Source organism: Myotis yumanensis, unplaced genomic scaffold (assembly GCF_028538775.1).
Source record: "Myotis yumanensis isolate MYYU_CA2020_CCGP unplaced genomic scaffold, mMyoYum1.0.hap1 SCAF_2, whole genome shotgun sequence".
Taxonomy (NCBI): Eukaryota; Metazoa; Chordata; class Mammalia; order Chiroptera; family Vespertilionidae; genus Myotis; species Myotis yumanensis.
Window position 1 is genome coordinate 128,564,675 of NW_027223753.1, and position 18,301 is coordinate 128,582,975.

The 18,301-nt window shown below is 35.3% G+C and overlaps 1 protein-coding gene across 3 annotated transcripts in view; it reads left to right on the plus strand.

Annotated features, from left to right (window-relative positions):
• CADM2 (cell adhesion molecule 2) overlaps positions 1 to 18,301 on the plus strand; it is a 1,200,411-nt gene that overhangs the window by 1,093,855 nt on the left and 88,255 nt on the right. The window lies entirely within an intron of this gene.

Sequence of the window (18,301 nt, forward strand, 5' to 3'; positions counted from 1 at the left end):
TATATTTCACCAAGAAAACTTTACTAAGACTAGTACTGCGTTCTACACATTATTACAGTATTCAAAATAAGTATTGCATAAATCATGACGTTTTCATAAATCTAGTGGATCTTAGACATAATGAAGAGGGTAGGTTTATTCAATATATTTTCTCATGGACTAAATTATAGAATACTGTAAGAAGCATGAGTTAGTTACAAAAAAAGAATTTGGGGGGTAAAATCAAATTCTTTGAAAATATATTTAAATTTAGGGAAACAATAATTATATTATGTTTTTACCCAGGTATTTATTTTACTGTAATGCAGGTCAAAATTGGATAAAAATTAATATAGTAAGCTAATATTCTACTTCCAAATTGCTTTGGTGTATACAATCTCTTAATTCTAAATACTACATTGTTGTCAAAGGCAAATGAAGGTTCTCAGTGAATAGACTATCCTAGACTATCCACATACAAACATCTTGAAGGTAGAGCTGAGAGATTAATTTCTAGGATATTATGAATTGTGCATAATCCATCTTTCGAGAAAGATCAGCCTAATCAAATTAGACTGATGTATTGGAATTAAATGTGGTGAATCCTTGTAGACACTCCTGCCACCTTTCTTCCAGAGAGAATGGAATCATTGAGTGTATCCTTAGAGCATAATTTGGGAGTAGCTTTCCATTCATGCTGACCTGGCTGTGTAGATCATGCACTCATGTAAATGAAATCTAGTCAGATTCACCCTTACCTTTCTAAGTGCTTCTCTCACCTGAGAGTTTCTTGGGACCTGGGGGATTGTTGCACAGCATGTCACATTATGTGGAAAGCAATATGAAATTAAAAATATAGAATTAGAAGGGAGTGGCAGAAAATTATATACTTAAATAAAATGAATGTTGTTTGTTTTTTTAAAGTAATTCAAGTGGGGAAAATTCACATGTGTTCCAAGTGTCTGTGAGCCAGCCAACAGCATGATTTCCTAAGTAGCCAAGCTGCCTTTAGGTAGTTGGCAGTTGACACATTTCTAATAAATGCTTTTCTAAGCATTTTGTAAGAAGTAATTTTTGGCTTTGCTTTTTGAACTACAATTTGTCAAAAGCACCCCATAGTTTAATGCTATTCATGCTACTATATAAATGCTGTGAAGTTCAACAATAGTTTACCCAGGATTATTGACACAAGTAATGAGAGGCTCGATGAAACAGTGAGACCATATTACACTGTGCTTAAAAGGGCTCCAATTGGGTTCATTACAAAATAAAGGTGTTTTTTTCACCCCTTTTGCACACAGAGTATAATGTTTCATTAGTCACTGGTTGTATAAATATAAAAAGCTACTCTCCCCTGTTAATGGTTTGGCTGTTTCAAAACCCTACTAAATGATGAAATTTGAGTGGCATTTCGATCTATAATGAATGCTGTCTGCATTTTGGAATGGAGTGATAAATGATCATTTGTGAGAACTTCACCCTTTTATCTTTTACTCCAAGGTTGGTTTTGCATTAGCTGTGATAATTTAATATAGCTCTAGCACAGAGGGCCTTTCAGGAGCTGAGACCTTGCCTTTGTACCACATTTGCCTAGGTTCTATTGATTCCTAACTTGATGGAGGTCTGAGCGCTTTTCTGTGAAATCATCTGCTATGTAGATGTCGTCCTAATAGCTACATTTTATTCTTCGGGTGTCAATGGAAGTTCATTATTTAAATGTTACCACATTTAATTGTTAGCAGCACTGACATTTTGTATTGTGGACACTGGAGGGTTTTATTATTTCACCTCCTAATTACACCTTTGCAAATTTCAGCATTAGAACTTTAAATGGTAATTTGAGACTGGCAGTATGAAATTCTGGGCCTCACAAATTTGAACATGCAAATACTTGTAGAATAAAACATACTTATGAAACATTTGCATGATGGAGATTCCTTTAGGAAAGAAAGTAGCATTTTTATTATCAAGCTCAGCAATGAAAAATTAATGTTAAATTAGTAGTCATAGTTATACTATTAATTTTTGTGAGCACAGTTACTTTTGTGTTATTAGTAGGATCCTGCTATTTATTTAGAATGGCTGATTACTTTCATATGTATTAATTGTCTTGGATTATGATGTTGCATTGCGTGTTTACTATTTGTAGAACTCAGATCAAGAGAAAAACTCATTCACTCACTAACTAGATATTTAGCATTTATCCACTGAGTATAAAACCACTATACAAATAAGGTGAATAGCAATCAAGAAGTGTAGAGTTTAACATGGAAAATAAGTTAAGCATTCAAGTAATTATGATACAAAAATAGAAGAGCTATAGGAGAATGACCATACAATGATGTAGATTTTCAGAGTCTGCAAAAATGAGGTCCAAGTGTCTGGAATTCTTAAAAATAGTAGCACAGGATTCATTGATTATTCATAAACTAATGGTATGTTTCATAAATAGAAGTACCCAACACAATGTCAGGTACATAAAAATGCACAAATTAGAATATCATTATTATTATATTAAAATATTATATTATTGGAATTCCTTGTTTACTCAGGTTTCCATAGATCTCTTTCCACACCTTGGAATTTTTTAGCCTTTCATACTACCATCACTTTTGCCACACATGGTGCACATGTACATACTGCACAAACACAAGCATACCTATGGAAAATCAAAGATTCTGGACACCATATTCTTAAAGCACCCCCACCACATAGTTCAGTAAAGAAACAGATTTACATAATAATTCCCTTGAGAGTCATGGCCCTTATTATAGGCAATTCATGCATTCCTTGTCTATCAGTCCTCAACTGGTCAGAATTTGAAATGTGATTGTTAGCACGGTGCCAGTCCATGGGAAGTGTATCACATACAATTGTTATTAATGTGAATTTTTGTATTCAATTTTTCCCATTTTAAGATTAGTTAACCCATGACTAGTTTTGTGTCCATAACTCTATGTAGAAATCTTTGAACTCTTTGACTGAGTATAACCAATAAGTTTAATAACCCATTTAATCAAAATAAAAATCTGTTGCTAAATTTTTTGGATTAAAGATATTTTAAGGCTGACACATCTGTCCTTTATTTTCTTTTTTATTGAACTATAACTGATAGAATGCTATATTAGTTTCAGGTATACATCATGATAACTTAATATTTGTATATATATTGAAAACAGATCACCAAAAATTACTAGTAACTTTATGATATCAACAGCAATATCATTTCAGTACCCTGATATGAAACTTACTCAAGAGTTACACATAATTCACTGCCCATACTCTTCCCCGAATAGTACTCAAAGCATAAACTAAGTTACCCATATTGAAGAACAAGAATATTCTAAACCCTTGCTAACTGAGTAATAAAAAACTTAACAGTATAGCAAAATTAGTAATACGGTATATTGAGTAGGACAAAAGTTATAATCACCCTTGTTTCTCTGATGCAACATCAAATTGAAAAGATTTAGATAAAATATTTCCTTCCCAAGCAAAGACTATCTGCATCTGGATCTTCCAGCATAGAGAATCTAGCAGATTCCTATTTATCACGTAAGAGATGGCTGCAAAGAATTACAAATGACTGTAGGCTAATCTTATTTTCTGGTTGGAAGCAATTCAAGTGCTCCTATTCATTTGTCATCAATAGATTAAAACAATATTATTTTGAAACATATATCACCTGGGAGATTTTGAGAAACTATCTAAGGAAAGTGTGAAACACAAATTACTATATTCCCCTTAAATCCTAAACTTATTGCTTCTCAACTTTCCCTAGAGCAATTTGTAACCACTCTTCAAAATACAAATGGAAGATGGACAAAAAGGCTGAAACTCTTTAATATCACCTCCAGTTTCAAAGCCCTCCCTGGGGTTCAGGAATAAATCCAGTTTTACAAGTAGAAAAAAATGAGCAACATATTTCTTTTTGTACCAGTAGCTACACTACTATGGAAGGCCCAGATTATAGAAGAGAAGCAGGGAGTCCAATTAGAGCATGTGTGGAGAACCCACTCCACCGAGGACCCTACTCAGGGTTGTCCCAGAGGTCATAACAGCTGAGATGCACTATTCCAGAAAGTTTTTTATGATGTTCCCCATCTCTCTTCCAATTTTCTTTTCCTATTACCATAACAACCCTCATATGAGATTTAAAATTATTTTGCCACTGTTCTACTAGTAACTTATTCCGTTACTTCATTATTTCCTACTTGTATGAATACATCTTTATAACAATTCAGTACTTCATTATCTTAATGTTTACTGTTCTTATTTTGTTTCTTTTTGGTATTTTTCAACTTCACTTTTCCCCACTTTTATTTATTTATTTAATAATTCTTTATTGTTGAAAGTATTACCTATGTTCCCCCTTCCCCCCCATTGACCCCCTCCATCCTGTCCCCACCCCGCATCCCAAGCCTTCAGCACCCTATTGTCTGTGTCCATGGGTTATGCATATATGCATGCAAGGTCTTTGGTTGATTATCTCCCACCCACCGACCATCCGCTGCCTTCCCTCTGAGATTCTGCACTCTGTTCCATGCTTCCATGTCTCTGGATCCATGCCGTTCATCAGCTTATTTTCTTACTTAGATTCCACAAATGAGTGAGATCATGTGATACTTGTCTTTCTCTCACTGATTTATTTCACGTAGCATGATACTATTTTGTGTGAAATTAGCCACCATGCATATTTCCAGATTTTTACTTTATTATTTTGCTTTTCTACCAATTTTATTTTTATTAACATCTATAATAATAAAAGCATGATATGCTAATTAGACCAGACAGCTGAATGACCTTCCGGATATCATCATGGAAGTCCTTCCAGACAAAGCCATGGGGGTGGGGGCTGAGTCAGAGGCAGTTAGGGACAATCAGGCAGGCAGGCGAGTGGTTAGGGGTGACCAGGCAGGCAAACAGAGTGGTTAGCGGCGATCAAGCAGGCAGGGAGGCCAGCGATTAGAAGCCAGCGATCCTGGATTGCGAGAGGGATATCCTGGATTGCGAGAGGATGCAGGCTGGGCTGAGGGGACCCCACCCCCCGTGCATGAATTTTGTGCACCAGGACTCTAGTATATAAATAATTAAAATTCTCCATACATAGTATTATCATAGTAGAAAGTGAAACACAGTAAAAAGCTTGTTTATATTTCTGTAATGCCAATAAGTTTACTGACAGTTGCTGACTTGATACCCCTAAAATATCGCTGATGTTATGATTGCTTTGGTTATTTGTTCATGTATCAGTTGAAATGAATATTGATGAAAGATGCAATATTGCTTTTTTGTTTGTTTGTTTCCTGGATATTTTACCTTAAAATAACACACATATTGAACAAGGTTCCTCACATTTTATTGTTAGAGTAGGAAGCATTACAAAAGGAATGTTTTAAATTTTTAATTTTAAAAGTAGCAAATACTATTACTCCTAGAAATATATATGTGCTTTAGTCTAGTGAAATGTGTCAAGCCATTAAATATTCCTTTCTATTTTTAAAGAATTGGTACAAATGCTACTTTCATTTCACTCTGCTTTTATTGTTAATAATAAATGTCAAAAATACTCAGAAAGTTGCACACCGAGATATTAGAGACTCTGTCATCAAGCCAAGCTTCCAAGTTTTGTTGCTCATTTACACATCTATCTTTTCCAGAGACTAAAAGTAAATGCAAGGTCACTTTCAATTCTGGATGCAGATTCCCCATTTCAGTTGATGTGTTTACCATAGGAGAAAGCCAAACTGAGTAATGAAGGGTAGCCTTTCTTTCAGCTTAACAAACATTTCTAAGCCACCTAGTATCTTAAAAAAACAACAACAAAAAAACAAACAAACAACAAAAAAAAAACAGCAAAAAACAATTTAGTGTAAAAAACATAAATTGAATTGCTTTAGGGTTATTAGTACCTGATAATAAATCTAGCAAAATAACCATTACATGTGTAGGTGAATGCAGTAATGATTATGAAACAGATTAGGAATATCATATAGCAATATCCTAAATTCCTTTTTAAATATATTTTAAACTAGAGCTAAGCAGATATGATTATAATGCATACTTTCTTAGTCTTACAGTATTTAATTCACATATTCATATTATGACTATCAGTGGTTTAAAAGCTAATGAGGACTTCCACGACATTAAAATGAAAAATTGTACTCTGTACATCACCGTAAATATGTAGCTAGACTAAAAAGTTGGCAGTCGCATGCCCATGTATTATTACAGTTATCCAGGGATGAAACATTTAGACACATTGAAAGGCTATGCAAATCTGTTTGCTTAGTGGTACTGGTGGGAAAGGGGCTACAGATCATGATGGAAGGGAGACTGAATCTTTGCACTCAGATGCGAAAGTTGGGAGCAGGACAGAGAAGCCTGGATTATGGACAGATGTACGGCCTAGTGAACATTAAAAGGAATTCAGCTAGAATCTGTTCTCTCACATGGAAATAGACTTACCAGTTGGTAAATTAATTCTGTGTGCTCATAATGAGCATTTTTTCCCTTTGGAGAAGCTTTCTTTAGAGACATAAATGGAAGTATACAGTGCAGGAAGAAAAGGACAGAAAAGACATCCATATGGAATAATAAACAGCCGCTAGTGGAAGAGCCCAATGATTACTGCTCTCATCTCCAGCTGAGAGTATCCAGACACTACACTAGTTGGACGAGTCTGAAAACAGTACCTTCTTTAATGTCTGAGATAAAACACATCATTCCTGGATATGAATAAACAGGGAGGGCTGTGATGTCAGTGGGAAGAGGCACCTCTGACTGCAGGAACATGCTGTTGCTCTGAAAAGAAAAGTAGAATGGGATCGAATAGTGGAGCCAGGGGCACTGTTTTCATTAGAAAACGTTTTAAAAGGTATATATGTACAAGCATACTCAGCAGAGATTAAGCTTAATTCCACGTCTTTGTTTTAAGATGAGCATGAAGTGGATAGATTAGGTTTTCACCTTTCAGAGTGAGAATTCTGCTCACTGGTAGCACTCTGTGGAAAATGTTTCTGTGACAGTCAGATGGACCACTGGCTCAAATATCCAGGAGAAAAACTCACATTCCTGTCTGAAGGCAGGAAAGATTCTACTACTTAACAACTTCAACATTTTAAATAACTTTTCTTTCTCTATTTAATGTGCAATTGAGGCTATATTATAACTCTACAAAAATATATGGAGCTCTTCTATGGACATATATATGCATCCATTCATTAGAGAATTAAAGCAATGTGCAATGGATCATGGGGGAAATTGTGGGTATTTGTCTTCAGAAGCAAAGGCATACCTAACTAGAAGATACAAATTTTACAGAAACATTGCTTTGTAGCATCTTACAATGTAGCTTTCACAAACTCTGTAATTATATATATCATGAATTATTCCAGAATATAAGATTTATCTTTGATTCCTCTCTACCCTTCTCTCCAATTCATCGGCACAGTCTTTTGACACTGTTGCCAAACCATGCCCCAATTATGTCCACTGTCCACCATCATCTCCAGCCTAGACTATAGAAAAATTATTTAGTGGGCTCCCTGCTTCCATGCTTCTCTCTCTCCAATCTATTTCCCACATAGATACAGTATATACACATTTTAAATGCATACCCCTTTGTCTTTCCCCAATTAAAATGTCTCCAAAGGCATTTCATCATACTTAGTATAAAATCCAAGTCCTTACCCTAGTGTTCCAAATCCAACATAACATGATACCAACCTACATCTGTGACATTTCATCATTCTCCATGCAATCACTTCTGTTTCCCTGGTTGCCGTGGCAACCCAGCAGTGACTGCCGCTGCTGTGGGTGCAGTGACCCAGCACTGACTGCTGAGGGGGTTGCAGATCAGGCCTGGATAGAGAGAGACCCGCAGATAGAGGCAGGGTCTGATCTGTAGCCTCCACAGCAGCTATTGATCAGCACTTGCCTCTTTCTCTCAGGGCCTGGCCAGCAGCCCGCCTCTGTTTCTCTCCAGGCCTCTGCAGGGGCTGCTGATCAGGCCCTCCTCTCTGATCAGGCCTGGTGATAGGCTTGGAGACGCTGACTGGCATAAAAACTAACCAATCAGAACCAAATCTGGGTGAAGTGTGAGGAGCCAATGGCTGCCTAGGAGGCAAAACTTTTGATGCTGACTGGCATAGAAACTGACCAATCAGAACCTAATGTGGGTGAACTGGGAAGGCAGAAACTGGGGGCTGAGGAGGGGTTTTAAGGGCAATAGCTGTTTGATGTAAGGTATAAGAAAGTGGTTCAATTTTTTAATGACCAGTTTGGCAGTATAGTGCATATGGCTGGCTATCAGTCCAGATATAGGGATTATGTGTTTTTGTCTGCCAAGAGCATTTCCTCCTGTTGAAAAAGGCTTTTCTCCCCTATTTGAGCAATCCTATCCTATATAATCTATCTATACTACTAAAAGGGTAATATGCTAATTATACCAGGTCAACCAGCCATCTTCTGGAAGTCCGACTTCCTTCTGGACAAAGCCATGGTGGTGAGGGCCAAGGCAGAGGCAGTTAGGGGCAATCAGGCCAGCAGGGGAGGGCCATTGGGGGTGAGATAAGGCCGGCAGGGGAGAGCAGTTGGGGCAATCAGGCCAACAGGGGAGAGCAGTTGAGGGCAAGATCAGGCTGGCAGTGGAGGGCAGTTAGGGACAATCATGCAGGCAGGCAAAGAGGTTAGGGGTGATCAGGCAGGTGAGTGGTTAGGAGCCAGCAGTCCCAGATTGTGAGAGGGATGTCCGACTGCTGGTTTAGGCTCGATCCCTATAGGCTGGGCTGAGGGAAACCCTCCCATGAATGAATTTCATGCACCAGGCCACTAGTATATTCATGTATTCGTGTGTAGAGATTATATGCACACATATGTATCTGTATGGATTAATATATTCTATGTTCACCCAGTAGATTATGATTTCCTTGAAAGCAGAGATATTATACATCTTGTTTATCTCTGTATCTCTAGCTCTTAGGACCATGCCTGCTAAATAGCAGGCAAACAATCAATATTTGCTTAACAATTAAATTTCTTTGTCTCTCAGTCTCTTTTCAACAGAAGAAAAAAATTATATATGTATGCATGTTTACATACATTTATGCATATGCACATACCCATATCCAATTACATACATATATATACACAAATATACTTATAACTTCTGAGTAAAATCAGGATAATTGATATTCATCCATTGATCACCAAAATCAAGACCTTTAACTTTCATCTTATATTAGGAAAAGAAGTGAAATGAATTTACTTGGCAATCCATATGTAAATTGTGCTTTATAGAGTTAAGCAGTGTACAATATGAATACTGTGCATAGAAAAATTAAAATATCTCATGGAAATCTTTGATTTCATATGTCTGTTCAGTTTTTGAAAAATTCTATGATAGTTACTAACTGAAAATTTATTTTTTGGAACTCTCTCATCTCTTATAAAGATAACTCTTATCTCTTATATTTAGCCAAATATAAAACATCTCTGAGACACAGCCTGAAAATCCACATCAGAATGCTATACTATCTAATGCTTCACTATTTCAGGAAATCTTTCTTGAGTCTCTACTATATTCAGTGTTAGATCAGACACTGTGGATTCTATAATAAATAAATAAACATTCTCAATTACGCCTGGACTTCTAAGTAAAGATAAAACACTGAAGTGTTTTCACTGCTGTTTCACCATAATGCAACTTCAGAGGTGTTTTTAAGGTCCCCTCATTATTTATAATATTTCAGAAGAATATGAAATTCCACAATCAGAAATAAATTGTTTTGGTAAAATGTTTACTTCCTTATCAAGAGCATAATTTAAATGTAAATTATTTGAGGAAGGTTATTAATTTGTATCACTAAATCTTATGCAGTAGTCAATTTTTTAAAATAATCATTTCTAAGGTTTAAAAAAACTAGCTTTGCATGAGAACTCTGAACATTAAAATACAGGTGATAAGAAAAGATACTAAAAGTGGAGCTCAACAAGTATTTCGTCACAATTCTGTTTAATATTATTCTTAGTGTTTACTAGGGATTATCTTCTATGGCTCAAAAAAGTAGATGTACTTATTAACATACAGGCACAAAAAGTACCATTGTGCTTTGTGAAGTTATGGGATAGCAAGTTTATAATGATAATCTTTGAAACACTCCCACATTCTCTTAAATTTTATTTTAATAAAGTTTTATATTATAATATTAAATATTATATCTGGGTGTATTTTACTACCTTTACAAGTTGTCACATAAGAAATGTGTAAGAGATCAACCAAAGAACTTGTATGCATATAAGCATAACCAATGGACACAGACAATGGGGGGCAAAACAATGGGGGAAGGGGGACATGTGTAATACTTTCAACAATAAATAATTTAAAATAATAATAATAACAATAAAGAAATATGTATGTGAAAATTAGAATTCACTAAAATCAGTGCTGTGTAATAACTTCCAGTTTAATTTTTTATCCTATATCTTTTTGGTAGCATAGTACAGTAGCATGAGCTTAAAGCATTGCATTTTTTAAATGTAAACTGACACCTTTAGGGGCTCTTTGTATCCCCTAAAGTCATACACAAAAATATCTGCACTTACAAGTTTCTTGAGGTAAGGTGTTTTTCATTTAGAGTATCAATCTGGTCCGAAGTACTTATATAAATGTCTAGGTCTAAACGCTTCACTTTGGGTAGAGGTTAAATTATATGCAAAATGTCTCTCTGCTATATTATCACATAACCTAGATGAAAAATTCAAGCATATGGATTTCTCAATCAGTGTTTTTTAATACATTACACTTCCTCTTGTGTGTATTCACATTTAATGTATTTTTCTTTTAATGACCGATAGTCCTATTCTTCCCTAGGAAACTGGCATCTTTACAGAACTGAAAGTATTTTATCAAATTATCTGATTTACTTTTTGGAAAAGTACTTTTAGAAGAGTGCTCACGATATTGAAGTAGCTGGACCTAAATAATATAGAATCACCCATTTCAAAGACATTTTTTTTTCCTACTTTACATTTAATTTTGCCTTTGTCAGTTTGGAATGTAAAGGAGTATTTTAAAAGAAAATAATGCATACACTTTTTTCAAATAACAGACTGATTTTATTCATAAACTCTTCTTGTAATTACATAGGACTCTTGGTTACCGCCTACAGTTTAAAATTGCAGTACTTTTCATTTTTCAAAAATAGCTCTTTTTTATTATTGTATAAGGATTCCATTTAGTTTGTGAAGCCAGTGGAAACTATCAGAGGGATGAATTATTCAAATGTAATTTTTAAAAGGGTTCCATTCTCTGAAGAAGATGAGGTTGCCTTGTGATGCTCAAAGAGAAGGCAAGTTGAGGCCTTGTCAACCTGATGGTTGTCATTTAAGTAAGAGCCTTGGTGCTGTCCGTCACACTTATGCTATAAGCCATGTAGCTGAACATAAAACAAAAGCAGATACAGTAAACTTTTTCTGTTACAATTGCTTCCAGTGGCAATTCAATTACCAGTAAAAAGGTTGATGATGCCATATTATTTTTAAGGCTAGGAAATGGGAATAGCTTCTATAAAAAAAAATACTTCTTACCTTAATACTTCCAATATACATTTAATTCTGATGCCCCTGTATCTCCACCAAATCCTTGGTTTGAATCCACTCCTGATTACCCAGGGACCATCCTGGGGAGTTACTGACATAAAGCAGAAAGGAAGCAGACATCTGAAGTCCAGACTAAATGGCATTTTTTTTTTCTATTGAACACTAGTCCTTGGAGAAAAACAAGCTTCTAAGACACTTTAGACTTAATTTTGCTTCAAAAATCCATTCTGAATGGGCCAGAATGCCATTTTTAAAAAGAGAAACTGCCACAAAACAAAACAGCTTGACAAGTTAGAAATTATTGTACACTGAATTTGTAGAGAACAGAACATACCTTTAACCTGAAAAGCTCGTTATTAGAAAAAAGGTGCTGTACCACTCTCCAATTTATTGTATACAGCACTTGTTGGAACTGATTTCACTTTGACAAGGTTATAAAGGATCTGTTGTGCTCTAATAAGGCAGGATAACAAAATGTGGTTGCATATTTTTTAATTCCTTCATTAGGATGTGAAAAAAGGGCACTTTTGTATTGTTTTAAATGTGATTTGGAACTCTAACACTTAAAATCATTGAAAAACTGAATTCAGAATATAAGTGTTTTTAGTATGCTGCATTTTAAATTTTTAGTAATTATTTAAACTTAAAAACTCTTGGCAGGAATTTCTAAATATTACCTCATATATAATAGCAGGAAGAAGAAGAAGCAGTAATTGATCATTAAACCTGGTTAGGCTCAATTACTAATTCGTTATTAAATATGATACTGCTAGAGGCCCGGTGCATGAAAATTCATGCACTGGAGGGTGGACCCCTCAACCCAGTCTGCCCCCTCTCCCAGTCCTGGAACCCTCAGGGGTGGAAGGAGACCTGGTGATTAGGGGAAGGCAACGCCCCCATTACACCTCTGCTGCTGCCACTGCCAGCAGCGCAGCCTCAGCCGGCCCTGGTTACCTGAGCCTCAGGCAGATTTGGGCAGCTGGGCAGCCACCATGTGAGGCTTGCCTGCACTTCGGGCTGATCCTTGGCAGCTGGGGGGCTGAGGGTGGGTTCAGCCACACCATGCATCTTCCACCGTCCCATCCCCCCCCTCCCCCGGACAGGGCTGAAAGGGCTGGGGAACTCCTGTGGGACTGAGGGGACTGGGAGCCACCATCTTTGTGAAAGTGTGATGGTCAATTTGCATATTCCCTCTTTATTATATAGGATTCCCATTCTTTTGATATCATTGTCACTACCACCAGAAAGAGCATTATTTACAAAGCCCCAGTAAAATTCAAAACATTGAGCAAGTTACCCTAGAAAGCACAGAAGTCTCTGATATCTGATATCTTATCATCTTGTTGGTTCATGAATATAGATCATTCATGAATGTTACAGTCTTCCAGTTTTCAACCACTGATTTCATGAAGACCTTGTTGTATATTCTTTGTATAGTGAACTGTATTATTAACTAGAGGCCCAATGCACGAGATTCATGCAAGAGTAGGCCTGCGCAGCCGTGGCTGCCTGGATCCCTCCTTTGCAGCCATGGGCGGCTGCCTCGATCCTGCAGCTGCATCCCCAGCTTCCTCCCAGAAGGACATCCAGTCTAATTAGCATATTATACTTTTATTATTATAGATAAGAGTTATAAAAATAGAGGGTATTAATTGATTATGTAAATTAGAGAAAATTTTAAGATGTTACCATATCATCCCATATGTATTTTGTAATATTTCTTAGGTGAGGGAGGGAGGCAGAGATGTGCAGCTAGTAAGAGGCACATAGCTCTGGGTATGGTTGCCCATAGCCCAGTGATGGCAAACCTTTTGAGCTCGGCGTGTCAGCATTTTGAAAAACCCTAACTTAACTCTGGTGCCGTGTCACATATAGAAATTTTTTGATATTTGCAACCATAATAAAACAAAGATGTATATTTTTGATATTTATTTTATATATTTAAATGCCATTTAACAAAGAAAAATCAACCAAAAAAAATGAGTTTGCGTGTCACCTCTAACACGCGTGTCATAGGTTCGCCGTCACTGCCATAGATAGTAAGATATTATGAATGTAAACATCGTTGTCATGGGGGGTCAGGAGAGTAGTAACAATGTGAGGAAAGTAGTAGATAAAATCAAAAGCATGATGCATATTCAGAGAGAAGGGAAGTCAGTTTGAATTTAGTTGGCCAAGGATATCTTCACAGAGCAGGTGGGAATCAGGCTAAAAGCTGAGAGTTGTGTTTTTTATTAGATACATAAAGAAAGGAAGGCTAGTTTAACACAGGAATTGGGTGATACTGAGGTGTTGTATAAGAATAATTTGTCCCAAAGCGAAGTGATATTTTGATTATTTTTTTCTTTTTATTAGATTTATTGGGATGAAGCTGGTTAACAGAATTATACAGGTTTCAAGTATGTAATTCTACACACATCATCTGTACACTATTTTGTGTGTGCACCACCTCAAGTCAAATCTCCATCCATCACTATTCATACCCTAATACCCTTGTCTACCCCCATCCCTCCCCCAACAATCACCACACTATTGTCCATTTCCATGAATTATTTCTCTCTCTTTTTTTTTCTTTTTTGCTCAATCCCTTCACCCACCACCCACCCAAAGTCCCACACCCACCCCAGCAGCTGACAGCTACCCTCTATTTATGAGTCTGTCTGTATTTTTCTTGTTTGTTCATTCCATTGCAAATATGAGTGAAATAATATGACTGGCTTATTTCACTTAGCACAGTGTTCTTCAGAACCTTCCATGCGCTTACAAAAGGTAAAATTTCCTTATATTTTATGTCTAAGTAGTATTCCTTTTTGTAAATGTACCAAAGCTGTTTTATCCATTCATCTACTGGTGAACGTTTGTGCAAAGTGATATTTTTAAAAATAAAGACATATCTATATATATCATAGGCCAGTGACCATAACGGCGTCACAACCATAACGACTGCTTGACCAGTTGCCATGAGGTGCATTGACCACCTCTCGGTCCCTAGCCCAGTCCCGCAGGATCCCATCGCAGCATGGAGAGTGTCCAGCAGAGCATCGTGGGGCGGGGAGGGTTGCAGGGTTTTGCGGGGCGGCAGCAGCAAGCATCGCGGGTCGTGGTGGGGAGGCTGCAGCAAGCATCACAGAGCGTCGCAGGGCAGGGAGCGGAGTGGAGCCTCACGGAGTGGAGCGTCGCAGGGCAGCGAGCATCACGGGGCGTTGCAAGATGTCGGACATGGCCCTGAAAACAGGTTAGGCCTAGGGACCCTACTCGCATAGGATTTCGTGTTCTGGGCCTCTAGTTGATTTATAAAGACAGAGATTACAGTTTACTAGAAAGAGATGTACATAAATACCATGGTGGTATACTATGTAATAACTATGTGTGAGATTGTGTGCAAAGTGCTTAAAAGTACAGTGAATGAAGACATTAACTCTTTGCAGAATTGGGGGTGCTTTATAAATGAGATCATATTTAAGCTGGACTGGAAGGACAGAGAAGAAAGAGAAAACTATTGTCATAAAATAGGATGTGGCTCTGAGAGCATGGCAGCGATGAGAATAAATGGAATTAGTCTAGAATTTGGGGAAAGCACTTGAATCAAGGTAAGATGTCTTCCCGTGTACTGGGCTCTGGCTTCTTTGTTCGGGTAAATCTAGCACTATGAGAAATAAAGAAAGCCAGGCATATATACTCTAAGGAACTCTTTCCCTGTCATTTCAGAAAACTTTAACATTGTGATGCCTCAAAAACAATGGTGGATGCAGTTTGGGGTTCAAATCAGAATCATGGGTGTTGAGCAGGAAAGAGAATAAACTGATACATTTATCATAAAGTTTAGCCATGGTCTCTGGACACAGATTTTAGTTTTCTGATCCAACAAGTTTGTTGTGTGAGCTGAAATTGTGCTTCTTCAAGTGATTAGTTTCTTATAGAAGGAACTCATATTATTTATAGTACATTTATTTATAATCCAATATTCACTCACATGAAAATTTTAGCCTACATAGACTTTGTATGCACTACTATGCAATTGTGCTACTGACTAGATTTGGGGTTCTGTCTGACATTATTGAATTACTCCTGAATTTTCCTTTTATATGAGAACAGCACTTTATATATGTTATAAGTAAAATGAAAAGTATAATTTATTATAATTTGTACTCATGATGTATTGGTAAAACTATAAGCAAATATTTTTATGACTTAAAACCTTTACTTTTCTCAGTTTCCTATTGATAAAATGCTCACATTTTTCCTTTAAAGAAATACCTGTAGTAATTTATATATATATTACATGCATTTACAGATATCATATTTTTCCAGTAATGAAATATGGACTACTGTGAATTTATTTTAATATTATTTTTAAACCATAAAGTCATTTTAGCAAGTTTTATCCATTTTATCATATAGCTAAAAATTAGTTCCCAAACATTTAATTTACTAGAAAATGATTTAAAACACATAATCACAATTTCAGAGAAATTGATGCTACACAGTTCTATATATTATGATATAAAGTTTTAACAACTTAAAAAACTCTAATATAGCATTCAAACAATTTCTTATAAATTAAAATATGTTTTTAATCCTGACTTTTAAGAACTTTATATACATTTCTTTTTGTTTGGATTTAAATAATATGTAAATAATTTGTCTATATTTACTAATGTCTCTAATCAGATCTAGACAATTAAATTTAATAATTTTGACTTTTCCACTTCCTAAAACACCTTTTTTTACCCACTACATATTTCATCAATTACTAACTTTTTTATTCTTTATGCCTTAACACCTAGAAAATATATAATTCAGTTAATTTCTCTTGAAAATTGTAAGTGCTGAACTTCTTTGGAACCACTTTATTTTTTATTTTAGGAAAATGTAATGTATTTTATTAACACATACTCCAAGGAAAGCAACAATAAAAATGTGAACTCAGGTTTTGTATTATAGAGAAAATGAGAACTGGTATCTATTTAATATTGACCTATTAAATAGATACCATTTATGAATTTTAATATTTATAAATTGTTACATATCATTACCTTCTCTATTTTATTTATATGTATCTTAGTATCTATATTCAAACATTCTTTAATCATAGGATGTTAATATGTAAATAATATATTAATAACTTCTAAAATTGACAAGTCATAGTGAGCAAATCACTTATTAATATGGCTGCAGATTATCTTGCTTTTTAAACAGAATTAGTAAGTTAATGTTGAACTAGGGTTTGGTTATTTTTATTAATGTGTACATGTATAATTTTTCTGCATATAAATTTAATATTCTTATTGGAAAAATAAAAATGGGTATTAGAAGAAAAAAATGACATATATTTTATAACATATCTATTTGATTGAGAATTATTTGTATTAACAGTGTAATGTTTTTTAAAAAAGATCCAGAATTCCAGATACATCAAAAATGAGGCAAGTGACTAGTACTAGTGTACCCAATTTCATATTTAAAAAATAGGTAGCTCCAATTTTACAATCAGTGTTTAAATAAAAGGCCAAAAGCGAATACATGAAATCAGGAATTTTTAAACAATTGTTAATGATGCCAAATATTGCCACTCAATTCTAGGAATGAAAACCAGAGAGATGGGCATTTAAACTTAGGAAGAGAGCACAGTCTTTTACTAACATTTGATTTGAGAAGAGTTACAATCAGGCAGCTAAAATAAATGATCTCCATATGGGAGTGTTGTAGAAGAATCTGATTTATACAAAGTAAATAAAATATTATCTTAGCAATATAATATATGTCACACATAACACGTATAACATGTATACACATATATAACAAACACCTATGTAGAGACAAAGAAATTCTATCTCAAAGTTGTTTTATCCATTAATGGGGAAAATAATAAACAACTCATAAATTTGCTATGATCATTCACCACTGATGACAATAGGATCTGTTTAGTGAGCCCTCCTGGCCTTTCAACCTTAAAATGAATATAGTGCATAAGAAGAATGGAGAACATAGATCTCAGATCAGGCTCACACTGCTTCCAAAGTAGCAGGATGTGTGAGCAAAGGTATATTTTGTTAGCAAGGAAATTTCTTGATGGAATAATTTGTCTTGAAATTTTATCCCTTAGAAAAAAATGATGGCCAGTCTATATTGAAGACAGAAGGATTTTTTTAACAGAAGTAATGAAATATTTCAGTTCTATATTAATTATTATACCCTGTCAAAAATATAGACTTTTCTAGAGCCCATAAAATGTGTATATGTTTGTAATGCTATGACCAAATTCACTTGGTAAATGTTTATTGACCTTCTAAATTGTGTTAGGTTCTCAACAATAAGTATGCAAAGTTCTTCTCTTCAGAAATTGTCAGGTGGGGACTCCAACACACTCAGAGCATTTAGAAAGTTTTCATAGAAGAGGAGTATCATATAATATTCTTGTTATTTCTGAGGGTTTCAACTAATTCCAATTAATCTTATGTTGTTGAGTTTTAGTTGATGCTGATTAATTGGGTGTTGAATATTTAGTTTATTTAACTTTTGCTTTTCATAACAGGGTTGAAATATTTGAGTGAACATCCATATGCAGAAAAAAACCCCAGAATTAAGAAACCCTAAGATATTTTTAAAAAATGAATGTATCTAAAGCAGTAATGGTGAACCTTTTGAGCTCAGCGTGTCAGCATTTTGAAAAACCCTAACTTAACTCTGGTGCCGTGTCACATATAGAAATTTTTTGATA